This window comes from Protopterus annectens, chromosome 3.part0 (assembly GCF_019279795.1).
Source record: "Protopterus annectens isolate FY-2018-M chromosome 3.part0, PAN1.0, whole genome shotgun sequence".
NCBI classification, from domain to species: Eukaryota; Metazoa; Chordata; order Ceratodontiformes; family Protopteridae; genus Protopterus; species Protopterus annectens.
The window spans coordinates 1,900,632,257-1,900,648,618 of record NC_056731.1 but is presented as its reverse complement, the minus strand read 5'-3'; the positions used below and the strand labels follow the sequence as shown (position 1 = coordinate 1,900,648,618).

General features: G+C 38.6%; 1 protein-coding gene across 3 annotated transcripts in view; it reads right to left on the bottom strand.

Moving 5' to 3' along the window:
* The window catches only part of RNF144B (ring finger protein 144B), a 1,090,613-nt gene extending 1,077,184 nt beyond the window's left edge, over window positions 1-13,429 (bottom strand). Inside the window, exons 1-2 of one of the 3 annotated variants that reach the window (XM_044065981.1) lie at window positions 12,841-13,426; window positions 12,547-12,690 (exon numbers count right to left, since the gene is read on the bottom strand). The gene's annotated coding sequence lies outside the window, so the exon portion shown is untranslated. Of the gene's footprint in view, window positions 1-12,546; window positions 12,691-12,840 lie in introns of all 3 variants that reach the window. The other 2 variants (XM_044065983.1, XM_044065980.1) reach the window with 2 other exon arrangements.
* Window positions 13,430-16,362: the final 2,933 nt, after the last annotated feature.

Sequence of the window (16,362 nt, the reverse complement as noted above, 5' to 3'; positions counted from 1 at the left end):
AAGCAAATAAGTATAAAAGGAAATTTTCCGTTATTGGGGCAAGGAGTACTTCTTGACTTCATCTCGTTTTCACAGGACAGTCTCGTACTAACTCGATGGAAATGAAAAGTGATGTTAATCAGCCAAATGGGAAAGGAATGAAGAAGCGCGGGAGTGCCTAAACGTATTACAACTGGTAACAAAGCGCAAGTATAATAAAATGCAAAGGAAAAATATTACAACTCATTCGTTCACACACTTACATGCACACTGACTTCTGGGCATGCTGAAAAGCCAGCACATTACAGGAATATGTTAAAGACCACTACAGTCTTTTTATTTTTTTTGTTTTTGGGAGGGGGGGGGGGGGGGAATTTGGCTATTGAGACTGCGGTTTACGTTAAAAAAAAAAAAAAAAAAAAGATCTGTGCAAGCATTTTTTTTAATTCTCCGTTTCACCCAGTTTCAAAGCGTGACCAATGCATTTACCTGCCATTTCACACAATCTGATTAATGTGTGTCCCATGTGCATATACCTCTGAACTCTCTCTTGATTTCAGCTCAAACCCCTCCTCATTCCTTACAACTGGCGGTTGTAGGAGAAAAGTGTGGTCTATCACATTTCATAAATAACGGCAATCATTTGAGTTATACACTTGTTTTTCTCCAAATAATGCATGCTAATTCACTCCCTATTAAGTCCTGTTGGCATGCATTATTCCGAGTAAGACAAGTCTATAAGTCAAATGATTGTCGTTATTTATGAAATGCGATCGACTACACTTAATAAATTTGACAGGAAATGGTACCCACTTCAGCAGCAGCTGAACGATCAACGTTATAATGAGCGCTAGGATTGCAAACGGTCATTATGACTGTTGCCCCGATAACGGAAAAGTACTGTATAAAATGTATAGGACGAGACAAAGCAGATCAAAAATGTAGAAAATGTCTACATGTTTGATCTGCTTTGTCTCGCCCTATACACTTTACACTTATTTGCTTACTTGTGGGATTATTTATGTGTTATAGGACGTTTATCCAGCGAGTTGTACTGTTTTAGTTTTATAGTGCTAAGACTGGTGTTAAACTTGAACAGGCACACAGCAAACAAATGAAAAAGAAAAGGAGAAAATGGAAGATTTAAGATCATAAAAAAATAGCGGCAAATGAACAGTTAAGAAAAACTCATGATGAAGGTGCATTTCTAGATATTCTCAAAATAAGAGAGCCACAAACCGAATATAGTCCATAAAAACATTCCATGCAAGGTGTCAGAGACAGTTCATAAGAACGGGATCTGAAAGAAAAGAAACAGAGAATGTAATTGGAGTTTGAGGAGAAAACATGTCCTAGGCAAAGACAACATCTTTCTCAGACACAAAGTTCACTGAGTACAGGTTACTACGCAGAACACAACAAAAGAGAAAATGTTGCGGCATCTTTAAAAAAAAGAAGCAACGCAATAATCACCACAAATGTTAATTCATTTGTAATGAAGTTTGGATCAGGCAGCAGACTGTATACCAAGTGAGACAAAAAAACTATGTTTTCTCCTAGAATTCAAGTAGATGAACATAATGAGCACATATGTCACACACAGACGAAAATGATGTGAATAGACATCAACAATTACTGAAACACAAAAATTCAACTGACAAATAATAGTGCTATATTAAAAGTGATGCTCAAAGAAAGGTGTGGTTTGATGCCACAGTTATAAACACTAAAAGGGGGACACCCACATCACTCACTATTGTTAACAAATCAAAGAACGACAAAATTTCTTCAAGAGTGAAGGCAGATAGAGGTGACTCTCCATTTCAAAGTGTGTATTAAAGTACAAGCAAGAAGCCAGGCACCAATAATTAAAAACAACTGTGATATCAATGCCAAAGGAAAGTACTATTAAGAAGATAGAATTTAGAAGCACACAAGATGAGTGCATGTTAGATGCAACAAATTCATAGAAGAATAGAAATCTAACATAATTTTAGGATTGGCTAACAGTAAATCAGGCAAAAAGCTACTTACAAACCCTGGCCAAAATTCAAAAGTTTTTGTCACAGTACCAGTCAAACAGGAAAATGAAACTATACTGGGTTCATGGTGATAGTGTGGGTGGAACACTGACTGGGTAACAGGAAACAAAAGATACCAACAAGAAAAGAAACAACAGGGTTCCTTAAACTTCAGCATTAGGAATTATTTCAAACATCTCTGAAAGTGACCGATAAAAAGGAGGAATATGTACTTGTGAAGAAAATACACGCAGACGCACAGCAGGACCAATTCACAAGAACTCGATGTGACTTGACAAACTGTACACTCGCCTAGCCTCTATACAGAAACCTGCATTGTAAGACCTCGACACTAAGAAACAGTTTCTTTCTGCTCTCTGTTAGACTGTTGAACTCTTTGGAAAAACAAACCATGACGTCTGTTACATAAATAGTCTATCAAGGGGCTTATTTTATGGAAGTGCAATAACTAAGTGCAATACTAAGGTGGCTCACCTACACACTGAAGGTCTGTAAAGTGCAATGCAATATTACCTTCATATTGTCCCTTGTCTTCCTTGTCTCCTGTTCTGGGATGGGTGTAGGTCACTGCTGTCCTACTTTACTTACAAATTGCTACTTATTAAATTTCTACTGTGATATTTTATTAATTTTTCTCTATCTATATGTGCAACTGTTTCCTGCATTGAGAATGAAGCATTGTAATTTCGTTCAGCTACACTGCTGTATAGTTCTGAATGACAATAAAGTTTTCTTTGACTAATAATAAAGAGTACGACAGATAGTACCACAATACCACAATAAATTTAAAGCAAACCTCAACAAAAAATTATAACCGAGAACCACATTCATACCAATAAGCTTACATGATAGGTGAGGTTATATAGTTAAAAAAAATGTCTTGGAGACTATTGCCCAAATTTAAGTAAACATTGTAAAAACAAAACATGACAGTAAACAGAAAGAGGCATAAACATGTATATGTCTCTGTATAGTCAATGAAACTCCATCAGCAACATTAGTTTAGGTTAACAGTCATAACATGATGAAACTATGATGAGGAAATACAGAGAAGGAAGAAAGTGGGTTTAAATGAGTCATGGACATAGCTTTAGGTAAAAGTGTGTGTGAGAGAGAGAGAGTGTGTGTGTGTGTGTGTGTGTGTGTGTGTGTGTGTGTGTGTGTGTGTGTGTGTGTGTGTGTGAGAGAGAGAGAGGGTGAGGCAGTATAAACATAACAGTTTCAGGTAAACAATAAAGTAGGAGGGCAACAAAAGGACTACACAACAAATGCTAGCAGAATCTAAAGGTGCAGAAGCAAAGAGTGTTGCATTTAACCAAGAACTCACATACCAGACACCCAAGTTTTCAACACAAAAGTGTATATTATGTGAGAATTAGCAATTATTTCAGAACTGCATGCCAGACAGGTATTCCAGCTAAATAAGAAAAAGAATATTAAGTACGATTTATTTATTTTACTTTTATTTACCATTAGTCCGGCTGGACAGCTAGTGCCCGTTTTCAGTGGAGTCCTGGGGAGAAAAGCTCCATACAGTTACAGAATAAAGAGTAAAATTTACCAGCTCATCAGCAAATAAAATGTGTTCTACTGTCATGAATGCCTCAGTGGGTTCTCTCTCCACCAGCAATTTTGGTACTTTCTCTGTGTGAAAAGACTTTCCAGAGCTCCAGGAAGTAATTTTTCCCTGCAATATGCAGCAAGCATCCCCTCACCCTTCCCCTTCAAGGCAACACCTTCACACTTCACGGACACAATCTGGTAAAACTCCACAATCATAGTTTCTACCTGTCCACCAGCACTGACTCAGAATTTTGGTGCTTTTCTGTTTTTCTCTGCAGCTGTGTGACAGTGGAGTTATAATCAGTAAGGAGATGGGGCTGAAGCACTCCACACAGGGTGCAGGAATGTTTGCCCACTATAAACTATTTTCTATTGTTTATTCAATCCGCTGATATTTCCACTAGTTTGTTTCATCTCAATGAAGCTTTAACTAGACTTCTCTTGAAGAGATGCAGTGAAACTACTAATGCACCACGCAATCACTTCAAGTCTTTAATGAGAAGAACCATATCTGCTATAGTCTTCAGCCATATCCTTCATCTCCACCCCAGGCACCCTTCTGCTGTCTTTCCTCTTGACTCCCTGCAGCAGCCAGATGCCTCTTTCCCTGTATGGCCTCAAGAACTAGAAATAATATTCAAGGTATGGTCTGACCAGAGACCTGTACATTAGAGACACTACCTCCTTCTTTCTTGAGTGAATCACCTTAGGATGCATTTCTGCATTCTGTCTGCACACCCGCTGCTCTCTCACTCTGCTCCTAATGGTCCATTCCAGGTGTGTGCAACACGGGTCTACTTCTAAAGACCGAACCGACGATTCCCCGACACGCGGAAAACGAAGACCAAATGACCGACAGGTAAGTTTACCGACAGGGTGATTTGCCGACAGCGGAAAGACCGACAAGGGTAATGTGCGATCGCGACTCGGTAAGTGTGCGACAGTGACGGCGTTAGGAGCCGTGAGGTAAGTGTGCGATATTGTGGGATTTCGGGTTAGGCTGTGGGAAAGGTGAGTGTGTGTAAGTGTCGGAGTTAGGGTTCGTGTAAGGTAAGTGTGTGATAGTGAGGGACTGTAGTTTAGGGACGGGTTACGTGAGTTCGGGTTAGGGTGCAGGTAGGTGAAGTGTGCGATAGTGTCGGACCTTGGGGTTAGGGGTGGGTTAAGTGAGTTAGGGTTAGGGTGCAGGTAGGGTGAGTGTGCAATAGTGTCGGACCTTAGGGTTAGGGTTTGGGTTAGGGCTAGTGGGTATGTTGTTTACGTTCGGTGTCGGTGTTATGGTGTTCGGTGTTTTGCGTTGTCGGTTATCTGGCGTCGGTGATTTTTGTGTCTGCGAAGTAGCGTTTCGGGCTTTTAAAGTAGACCCGTGCAACACACCCAGATCGTTTTCTGCTCCACTACCACTAGTTCCACTCACCTGCCTGATACTTCCACTACCACCAGTTCCACTCACCTGCATGATGCTTCCACTACCACCAATTCCACTCACATGCTTGATACTTCCACTACCACCAGTTCCACTCACATGCCTGTTCTCATCAGGGTTGTTATAGCTCAACTGCTTTACACAGTTCTTTAATGAACCTCAACTTCCCATGCATTTGTCCACAGGTGTTAAATAGAAAAAGAGTTCTCTTTCTTTGCCTGCAAGTCAAGTGGGAGATGCAGTATGCACCTGGCATCCTACAAAAGACATGGGCAAATTTATGGGCCATTCCTACAGCAGAAGATCAGGTTCCATTTAAGACCTTGTTACACCAAACTATACAGAAGATACACTGGCATGGGAAGAAAACACTCTCTGCATTTTTTTAGAACTGGAACAGCACTGCTTTTGTTGAGTTACAGTAGCAAATATTACGATTCAGGCAAAGAGTAGGTGGAAACTGAAGGTTTTAAGAGATATCCCTGGTTTCCTCTCCTTGGATACAGAGAGCAGGAAGTTACAGGCCTGTTGCTTAAGGCATTCATATATGTACTGGTTGAAGAAAAGACCTTAAGTGACAGGACACATGAACACGGGAGATGGCCATTAATAAGAAGGATTATTAACCACTGGCCTAGAGAATGAAGTGGTATGAAATGATTCAAAGACTACACGAAGCAGAGTTTAAGAGTAACAGTTCAGAAAACGCTTCAAAAATCAAGGAAGACATAATAGCTAGATGACAGACTCTTAAATTAATGGACTGAGGCTTTCTAAAGACGGGCATAGGAGGCAAAGGACGCAAAAGAAGTGGAAAAATAAGCGGACTCTTGAATGGATTCCTACACAGAAAAATGTTTTGAGCCTTGCTGTTAGTACTATGACATTTGTTAACTGGGTTTGTCCAATTGGGCTTGTGGCCCATTTTCAGTGGAGACCCGAGGAGAAAATCTCCAGTAATACATTTTAAAACAAGTACAATTTTAAACAATATTGATATAATAGTGGTTATAAAAATGATTCACATATGTTGGGTTACATGCATAAAGTTAAAGTTGCACTAAAAAGAAGCTAAGTAACAAAATTTACATTGATATAGTTCAATAGGTCAACAATAAACATTTTTTGTTTGTATAAAATTATGCAAATGCATAGTAGACACATTAGAGGGTGAGGTGTAATGAGGTACTAAGTATGGTCCTTTTGAGGGTACATAAAGGGAAGGAAGACTAGGTAGGGTCATGGCAAGGGCAGGTTCTGGAATTGAGAAAATAAGCTTTTAGTTCATTTTTAAAGTGTGAGTTGTGGGAGATTGAACGTAAGTCAAGGGGAAGTTTGTTCCAAGCATGGGCAAGGGAGTGTTTGTAGAATAGTTTGCCTACTGACATTTTTGGGTGGTAGATATCAAGTAATTGTTGGTTAGAAGTAAGGAGAAGTAAGGAGGGTCAGGGATGGGATGTAGATGGAGACCAAGGAAGATAGAGATGGACAGAAGGAGGGTTTATAAAGAATAGAGTGTAGCATATGAAATTGATAAGATAGCAGAAACTGGGGAAGTTCAAGCCACTGAAGAGAGTTTAAAGAAATGCAGTGGTGTGAGTTGTATGGGGAGTTAGTAATGAATCTGGCTATTTTACGGTAAGTCTGTTGCAGTTTGTTTAGAGTGGAGGCCTGGATATTGGTAAGAACTGGGGTGGCGTACAAGAGGGAGGGGAGGAGGATTGTCTGGCCCAGGGTAAGTCTAGATTCAGGGGTTAGGAATGTTTTGTTCCGATATAGCAGACTTAGTTTCTGTTTTTTTTTTTTTTTTTTTTTTTTTTTATACATTGGAGTATGTGTAGGTTGAACTTCATCATCGATAATGGCCCCTAGGAGTTTTGTGTGGGTGTCAGGTTGGATGTTTGTATTGTTAGAAGATGCAATAAAAAAGGAGGTTTTGTGATGAGAAAGAGAAGAGGGAAGGAAAAGTAGGAGTTTTTTTTGGGGGGGGGGTTTAGGATCAATAGGTTGTGAGAGAGCCATTGTTCAGTGGATAGTAGAGCCTGATGGGTCAGGGAGTGTAGTTCAGGAATGTTATTTGAGATGGCTATAAGTGTGGAGTCATCAGCATACTGAATAAGGAAGGATTCTTTGAATGAGGTGTAAAGATCATTGGTGAAGATGTTAAACAAAAGGAGTCCCAAGATGGAGCCTTGGGGAACACCAGTGAAGATGGGAAGGAAAGGTGAGGAGGATTAGAGCCATTTGACAGATTGTTCCCTGCCAGATAGGTAACTATTAAACCAGGCAAGTGTGGAGGGGGATAGGTGGAGATTTGCGAGTTTGGATAGTAGTAGAAGATGAGAGACAATATCGAAGGCTTTGGAGAGATCTAGGAAGAGACAGGAAATTAGTTTATTGTTGTCTAGGGCCTCTGCAATGACATGAGTGAAGGACAGGAGGGCAGTGGTGGTGCCGTGTTGAGGACGAAATCCATGTTGGGTAGGGGTAAGTAAGTGGTGTGTGAGGAGGTGATTGAGAAGCTGTGAGTGAATACATTTTTCTAGTATCTTGGAGAGGGGGGACAGAATGGCAATGGGTCGGTAGTTTGAGGGGTCAGTGGAGTTTCCACATTTAAGAAGAGGGATAATGAAGAAAGATTTCCAAAGGGCGGGGACAGTTGATTCCAGAATAGATCGATTAATTAGTATAGATACAGGATAGGCAAACGAGTCAGCAGCAAGTTTGTGGAATGTAGGAGATAGACTGTCAGTGGAAGGAGAGCAAGGTTTTAGCTTGAGTAGTAGAGATTTGATGTAAGTATATACAATCTCATTAAAAGATGCATATCTAAAAGAACGAAAAAGATTTAGACGCATACTGCAAAAACTTACGGGAGCTTGGAAGAAGTGACACAGAATAAAATGACACACCTTGAGGGTCAGGCGAACTGCCACCAATTCTGTGGTAATGAGACAGATGGAAGGAAGGGAAAGGGTAAAACGGTGGTAACAGTTTGCCTTTTAGAAGAGTAGGCTTCAAACTTTCAAACTGGACAGCCCAAGGGCCCAAAGACTTAATTCTCCAAGAGTTGCACTCTCCAAGACAGGCCTGCAGTTATATGGCAGCTCACTTACAGCCACCCTCCCTTGTACAAGGTAGAATATTATTTAAAAAAAGATAACATATGACCTCGCTAGTGAAATTCATCAGCCATCAAATTTAGCACCATAAAAGCTCATCATCTGTGCACATCTATAAAGATGACTAAATTAGAAATGGAACAGCAGAGCTAAACATTCAATTCATTCAGTATTATATGGCAATAAATGCACAGATGTGACAACTTCTTCCAATAGTTTGTGTCAATGTTTTTCTTAGAAATGAGATGAGAAGTTCAAGGTGTTCATCCTGAAATAACAGAACAAAGTTCTTGTTCATGGTAAGTCTAACTTCAAAGTGTAAGTGAGAGAAAGGGAAGCAGGGGAGGTAGAGGGGGCAGAAGAGGAAGGCAATGATAGAGGTTAGGGCATCTAGGTGGAAGGCAGGGAAATATCTACAACAAGAAAGGGCAGTCTGCCTAATTAAAAATAAACTCTAGTAGTATGGATTAAAAAAAAAAAAACGGATTATAAGAAGTGATACAAGAACACTATAAATAGAATTCCATTTGGACACCTACCATATTCAGCCCCTAATAACAGCAAGGCCAGGAAAGGAGGGCGAGAGACAATGGAAGGAGGACACAGTGACAAGAGAAACTGTATTTAGGAGTCGTGAAGGAATTGCCTCTTCCCACACAGATCTTTTTAGGTTTATGTCTTCTTCTGCAGTGTCAAGAGTAGTAGGCAGGTTATATGTTTCAGTTAAAAAAGCAGGGAACAGGCTTTGCAGGAAGAAAGGCAGATAGCAAAATGGGGTGGTGAGTTAATTATTAGGACAGCGGGGCTTCCACTCTCAAGCTAGTCAGTGAAATGACTTGAAAGCTACTGAAGGGAATCATCCTGTATGAACTGCATGGAGTTACACAACCTTGCCTGAGGTCACCACTACCTTTTCACTCTCTAAAGTAGGGTATCTCATAAAAGAGGACATGCAGCCAAGCTAGCAAGTCTCGTCAGTTACGAAAATTAGTACAGTTGAAGCCTGCCTGCCCTTTTTTGCACATCAGTAACATACAATTAAATTGACAAAGATGAACATTATGTGTTTTGATGTGACAATAAATGCATGCCTTTAGAAAGTTATATTAAGAATTTATGTTTCATCTCTTTTCTTTCTGAAACATGGTAGGAAGGTTATGGCTCACTATAAATTAAAATTCAAAGTAAGCAAACACAATAAATGGAGTGTTTAAAAAAAATCAGCAAATACTAACTATGAGACTGCACACTCCATGGGAAAAGGGCATATTTCCATACCAAAGGAATGTTGATCATCTGTTTCTGTCAACCAAAGCATGCCGACCAAACTAATGTCGACGTTTGTGTGTTTTGCTCAAAAATACTAAACCCATACAGTCTGGGAGATCCTACCTGAACTGTTGCAAACAATTCTGGAGACTTCATTTTTACAGAGACACAAACCAGATGGAGGTAGTTCAAGGCAGTGGAACTAAAATGGTTGCTGTTTTCCTACAAAAACATGAAGATAGACTAACCATGTAAATAACTATCCTAAAGAAGAAGACCAAAAAGATGAATCAAGTTCACATGGACAGTATTTTCAAAAAAATAATATCATGGGAACAAAATATTCCTGGTGGATGAATAAGAAGACTTTATTTTATTTATTTTACTGGAGGGTGGGGGACAAAGTATGGTGGACTTATAGTACAGCTTTGCAGATGAGGAGACCATGGGTTGAATATCCCAAAAACGCAAATTGGCCACGCTAATGTGCAATATCATTAGTTTGTATGGTGAATTACAGCACCAAGAATGGGGCTGATATTTACTACAGGACAGAGGTAAACTACATGATTCAGAATATTTCTGAACAAATAATATGAAATCCCACTATCAAACTAAGTATGGCAACATCTTAGATATCAAACTCAAACATAAAACAAACCATGTTCCTGGAGGTTACCAGTGGAAACAAAGACACAATTGATGCAATCGTGAAGAAAACAGACTGGAAAACTGTCCTCAGTGATCTAAAGAAACCTGCTCCAGATACAACCAATAAGTTAGATTATTTACCTTCAGCATTTTTGAACGTGTAGCAGCAAAACACAAACATGCAGATAACAGTCAACAAAAAATCTTTGGTGGAATCACAAAATTACTGTCATGTATAACAAGAGAATATTACTCAGGATTCAAAAAATTATCCAAGTCATAAAAACAAATCTAGGCTAAAGAACACGGACTACTACTTTTTTTTTACCAAATCTTCCACATGCAAGTAACTCCAACGTCTGTGCAATAATACTGTATCCTTTAATTATATCACATTGTGAATATAATGTTATTGATAAACAATGAAGTGATTACCCAGATGCATCAAATGACAGATGTACTTAGAAAAAAAAATTCCAGACTTCAAAGGATGCAAAGACACACGTTAGAGTATTATACACACACAATGAGACAACCTTTCTATAAGTATAAATGCAATAAACGATGATTTTAAAAAATGAAAAATTTACGTCATGTGGGGACAAGACAATATACCCAGTGGTTTCCTACACATCCTAAGTCAAATTTTGCAATCATGCCAAACAAAATGTTATTTTTATGGAAAGATTCCTGATCTATGGTGGCAGGCTGTAGCAGTAAAGAGTCGCAATGGAAACATGAGCACCATCAAACCCTAATAATTTTGAACTAATCATTCTGACCAGAACACTATGTAAAACTGAAGAGACAGGTTAAAAATAAACGTATCCAAAATTAGAAAGAACTAGGTTTGTTAGTTATACAGCACTATGAGTATGGATTTGTTAAACAGCATCTCTTTCTCTCTCTCTTTTTTATTTCATATGGCACAACTGATAACACCTTGTTAAATCATTTGACACCACTGCATATAACTGCATAAACAGCAAATTAAAAACATTAAATAACATTCTATACATAATCAAATACATACAAAACTCGTCGAGCAACTGTCTGTCCCAACTCGAGTTACAAGGAATGACCCACATGGCACTATACTAAAAGTGAAAAATGTGTTATTTTCCGTAACGGTCTGCAAAAATACATACCTAGTAGAATAGCAATGACCTCACCATTAATGTCAGTGAGACGTGGCAAAAAGGGCACTGATTATTTTACAAAATAAAACGATCTAATCATTAAAAGAATGTTATTATTAAAGAGCCTGGGGCAATGATAATTTAAAATTTGATCACTGTAGAGTATCTATTAAAATAAAAAAAGTATAGTCTGCAGTCCACTTAATTATAAAGAACACATACACACACACACACATATATATATATATATATATATATATATATATATATATATATATATATATATATACACACACACACACACACTTACTCCAATGAGAGCAGTGTACCACTAAATACACTCACACACACATTTACTCCAATGAGAGCAGTGTACCACTAAATACACTTAACTAATCAAGCCATTGATTAATACAATGCAGTGTTCTGTAGTCTTTGAACAAACTGAAACAAGTTTGAAAAGGTACCATCAGAACATGGAAACTCAGCTATTCAGAAAGGCTTCATAAAATGTCTTCATACTCTGTTTTAATACATTGCTCAGAGGTGACTTGGTGTCCTAATCTGTTTGAATTTAAAAGTTAGAACTGGCATGCACTGCTGGTAGAATCAAATACTGAAAATAAATATCACAGTAAAATGTTACACATTACACAGCACCTTCCAAGAATGCAGAATAAGTTTCCTTTACAATCAAAAGGAAACCCATAAACGTCCTTCAAAAACACATATGCATAACATCATCATGAGATTAATTTACAGCAATCAAAGTTCCAAGTTTGAAAAATGAGCCTATGAACCTAGGGGCCTACAGTGAGCCCAAGTGAGATGCAAATACCTTGAGAAACCATTTTACTTCTCCATAATTCGTACTTGCTCTCTGCAGACCTGTAACACCCCACTAAGCACTTGACATATATACTATGTATGAAGTATGGACAGTGATTGATAAAAAAAGAAGGATGCTTTGAACCCTGGACCTGGTACGTCTGCATGCAAAAATACATCCATTAGCTTTTGCCATTCGTTCCTAGCACGTCCTTTGAATAAACCTTCTGCTGGCTTTTGGCATCAGTTCGCATCTGAAGCACTGCCTAGCTGAAAGACAAATTATCTGAGCATAAGACAACCACAAGCTTGCACCAAATGATTCTCCACTGCAAAAAAAATGTCTAGTCACGTCTTGTGGAATTTCTCAACTGAGTGTCAAAAATACATCAGCCTGCAACCTGTGTTACAGGCTTACAGAATTAAATTAGAATGCAACGAAATATTTTGTGCCATTTCACAGAGATGCACGAGATAATAAAGATGGAATATCCGAAAAAAATACTTAAAACTACATTCCTGCCTACCTTGCATCCTGTAGAAATTCAATCCCTCTAACAAGTCAGAGTGGCATACTGACTGCTAATGCATGCTGTTGCTTGAGATGTGCAAGTTCAATGCTGCAAGCACAAAACCTACATGATGATGCTTGCCAATTTCAGGCATCTATCCTGCAAATTAAGATCACACATAAATCTGACCTTATAATTTATTCTCATGCTAACAAAACTCGTAAATAGCATGTCTATATACCAGCAGAAAAATAGAAAAACGGGAGCCCAACATTTAGAAAAAAAAATAATACCTTAAATAACACCAACCTTAAATAGTAATCCGTGCATAAAGCACCCCCTTCCTTCAAAAACGTGCTGTTATCCTTGTCTGTGTTTCTTCAGAAACCAAGTGATTGCAGTGACGAGCTAGAACGTTTCGGCGAAGAAAAAGAAAAAATTTCCAGAGCACATGATGCAGTGGAAGGCTCTGTAAAGCAGTAAACGTACAGTAAGCTATTCACTCATCCGTAACCACAGCCAGGCTTCCCTCAACAACTGAGCACAACGTCGCGTTCTCCAGCGCCCGCACTTGTTCTGTATGAAGGCGGATGTGCCCACAGGTAGCGTGTGTACGTTCTAGCGCTGTCTCGCGCTCTTCGCACGGAAGTGGCGAGTCGTACTTAAGGCACGACTTTCCTCAGCCTCAGGGTTACTCCATAAGGAGGTGTAAACACAGGCAGTTTTTCTCCAGCTTTGCTTAGCGACTTAACTCTGTTTTTCTTTTCTTTGCTGCTTACAGAAGTTTTCACTTTGTGCTGGAGAGCGCATCACTCTGTGCAGTGTCTATTTTTGTGGTATAGATGGCTTCGACTGTTTCGCAATGCATTGGAAGGTGCCTTCTAGTGCTCCGTAGTAATAAGAAAGTGTAATTATTTAGTCGCATACATGTAATCTTCTTACGAAGGTGGGTGGAGGCATGAAGCCTCATACCATGTTTTTCCCCCCAAAAAATACATGGTAAGCTAACTAGTTGTATTCAGATTTCTATCTCATAGTGCAGAAGTTCGGGTTGGCATAACAGTTAAAGTGTTTCAACACAAAGAACGTGGTTTGAGTCTCACGTTAACACCTAGCCTAACAGTTGTCTATGAATAAATCTCTATGTATAAATCTGGACAAAGGCTAAAATAACAGGGGGTCAAAAAGTAGAAACATATTTTAGGTATTCCCTATACAAACTTAAAAAGTTGCTTGAATTTTTTTTAAAGAATACAAAGGCTGGCAGTCAAATGTATGATTTCATTTAGTGACTTCAGTCCAAAGTGATTTGTCAGAAAACAAACATTTCATGAGAAACAGACCAAAATATGAGGGAAAGGTCTGGGCAGTTCAGAGTTATGGACAAATGTCAAACTTGGTATAATTATTTATTTAAACTGTAGCTGTCTTTGTATTATTTTTGAAGACAGTAAAAGCACTTTTCTTAAAATGTTTTTGTAGTACTTTGGAGCGTTTATCCCTGGGCTTCCTCTGAAAATGGACACCTACCTAGTCAAAATTTCCTGGTAATCAGATGTCAATAAATAAACTGAATGTACATGTGTACGTATGCATTTACTTGGGTCATATACTTACTTATGGCTGGCGAGGAAGTGATTTGCATAACAATGCGTGACTTACGCGACCTTCTGATTGGTATACGTGTCGATGCCAAGCACCTTCTAATGAGTCAGACAATTGATACTACAGTGTCAAAATGTGGTCCATTTGGTTATAGCTGTATGAGGGAAGTAGTGGATAATGAATCCGATTACCCTGGCTTATTTATTAGTCCAGCTTAAGCTATTAACCACCGCCAGGCACCAAGTCCCGCATATTTGTTTTTCTGTGCATTATATTGCGTCTAACATTACTAAAACTTATGCGAAATTATTTCAGTCCTGATTCCAGTTAAACAATGAGTCGTTTTATACAATGCAGTAAAATACTGTTTAGGTACCAGATGCAGAACAGTATTTACTAAAGGCAATGTCATTTTTCATAAGACAGCTTACATCTGCACCAACCCTACAGGAATTGACAAGGCACCTCAGTGCTGCAGACTGCCAGTTGTTTTAGGTCTTAGAACACTTGCTGGATAAGAAAAGACATGAAACACAGCTAATGTAAGCAAGAGAAATTTGTGTAGAGACTGTGGATATATATCTGTGTTAAAATTGTGCAACTCTTTTCCTTTATAAATCACACCAAATGGCCATCATAAAGAATACCTATTCGTAGGGAGAATATGTGATTTGCATGTGTTGATAAGAGATAGCATTGCTCTATTTTATCGTGTGTGTGTCTGTTAATATAATGTCTGATCTTGTTATTTATGTACTGAATTTTCGATAAATTTGTTAAAACTGTATTTTGGCTTTTTGAAATTCTCTTGAGAAAGTGAAAATACCACCACCAAGCAAAACCAAGGTGATTGATGGGCTCTCTGTTATTTTGTTAGGGGCTTTTATTTTTGAAATAGTCTAAAGTCAGGAATTGAGTGTAATGCTTAGTAATTTTGTTTAATTTCATGATGTGAAAGTATTAAAGAGTACTCAGAGGCAAAGCAAAGACATTCAAGCAAATTACGCTTTATCAAAGAGATATAAAACAATCACATAGGTTAGTACATGCTTAAAACAATAAGGAAGGTGAGTTCAGAAGAGCGTTTATATTTACGTGTGGTCCCCTGAAATAAGTCATGAGGCAGGTGGCCAGGGGTTTGTGGCAAAGGGGTGAGGGCAGGGACCAGTGGGTGATGGCAGGGTGGGAATGGATTGAAAGCAGCCTGGGGCCCAGGTATATTTAATCCGCCATGGACACACACATTTTACAATATCAAAGGATCCCAAATAAGATCCCTCTGACTGAGACTGAAATTGGTCTTTTCTGATTAGTGCTCAAACCCATTTAACAAATCCAAGTAATAAATAAATAAATACTAGACTTCATAATGCTCCAGGTACTTATTTCAGAAATCTAATAATTAATCATCCATATATATGTACATTTGCAACATTGTCATTATTAAGAATAGCATAGTAGTAAATGTCCAACAGCAAGCTACCTTTACTCATGGTTTACAACTTGTTATTAGCAGGAAAGTCTTGATCTAATATGAAGCATGGCAAATATTTGGCATTTTAGGAGGAACACTTCCAGACTGTCCCCAGATGTTTGTACCAATGGACATTCAATAGTATTTTCCTATTAAAACATGAGAAATAAACATGCAGTTTTATTTTCCTTGCCTGTTCACATGCATTCAGAATACTCCAAGACAGTGATGACATTTCTGACCAGTGCCATAACAGAAGCACTTTGTGTAAAGCAGATTGTGAACCTAAGGTATACACAACATAATGAAATTGTCCTCCGCATTCTGTGGCATGTGAGTACTGCTAACAAGGGATGCAATCTGCCATTACTGTTTATTATTTTGAAAACAGAAAACCTAGCAAAATGGAACTGGTAGCAAATAAAAAGTTAGGAGGTGTAATGGTCTTATTCAAAGTGAACATTAAGTCATATTCATATTCTCATACAGAAAATATATAGGTTCATAGGAGATTACTAGGTTAACGGCTTAAAGGCCATTATAAGCCTAACCAGTATAACCCCATTTAACCCAATATATGGCCGCAAAAGGATGGCATGGATTTGTACCTGTGCATTGAATATCTTACAGATTCCCCCTGTCCATAAGTGACATAGGCGCTATTTGAGGTGTGAATTTGGGGTCTATATTAGTTTGTCGCAATGCAATTGCAGCAAACACCGGATCGTCGACCCTCATTCTGTGAAAATTGT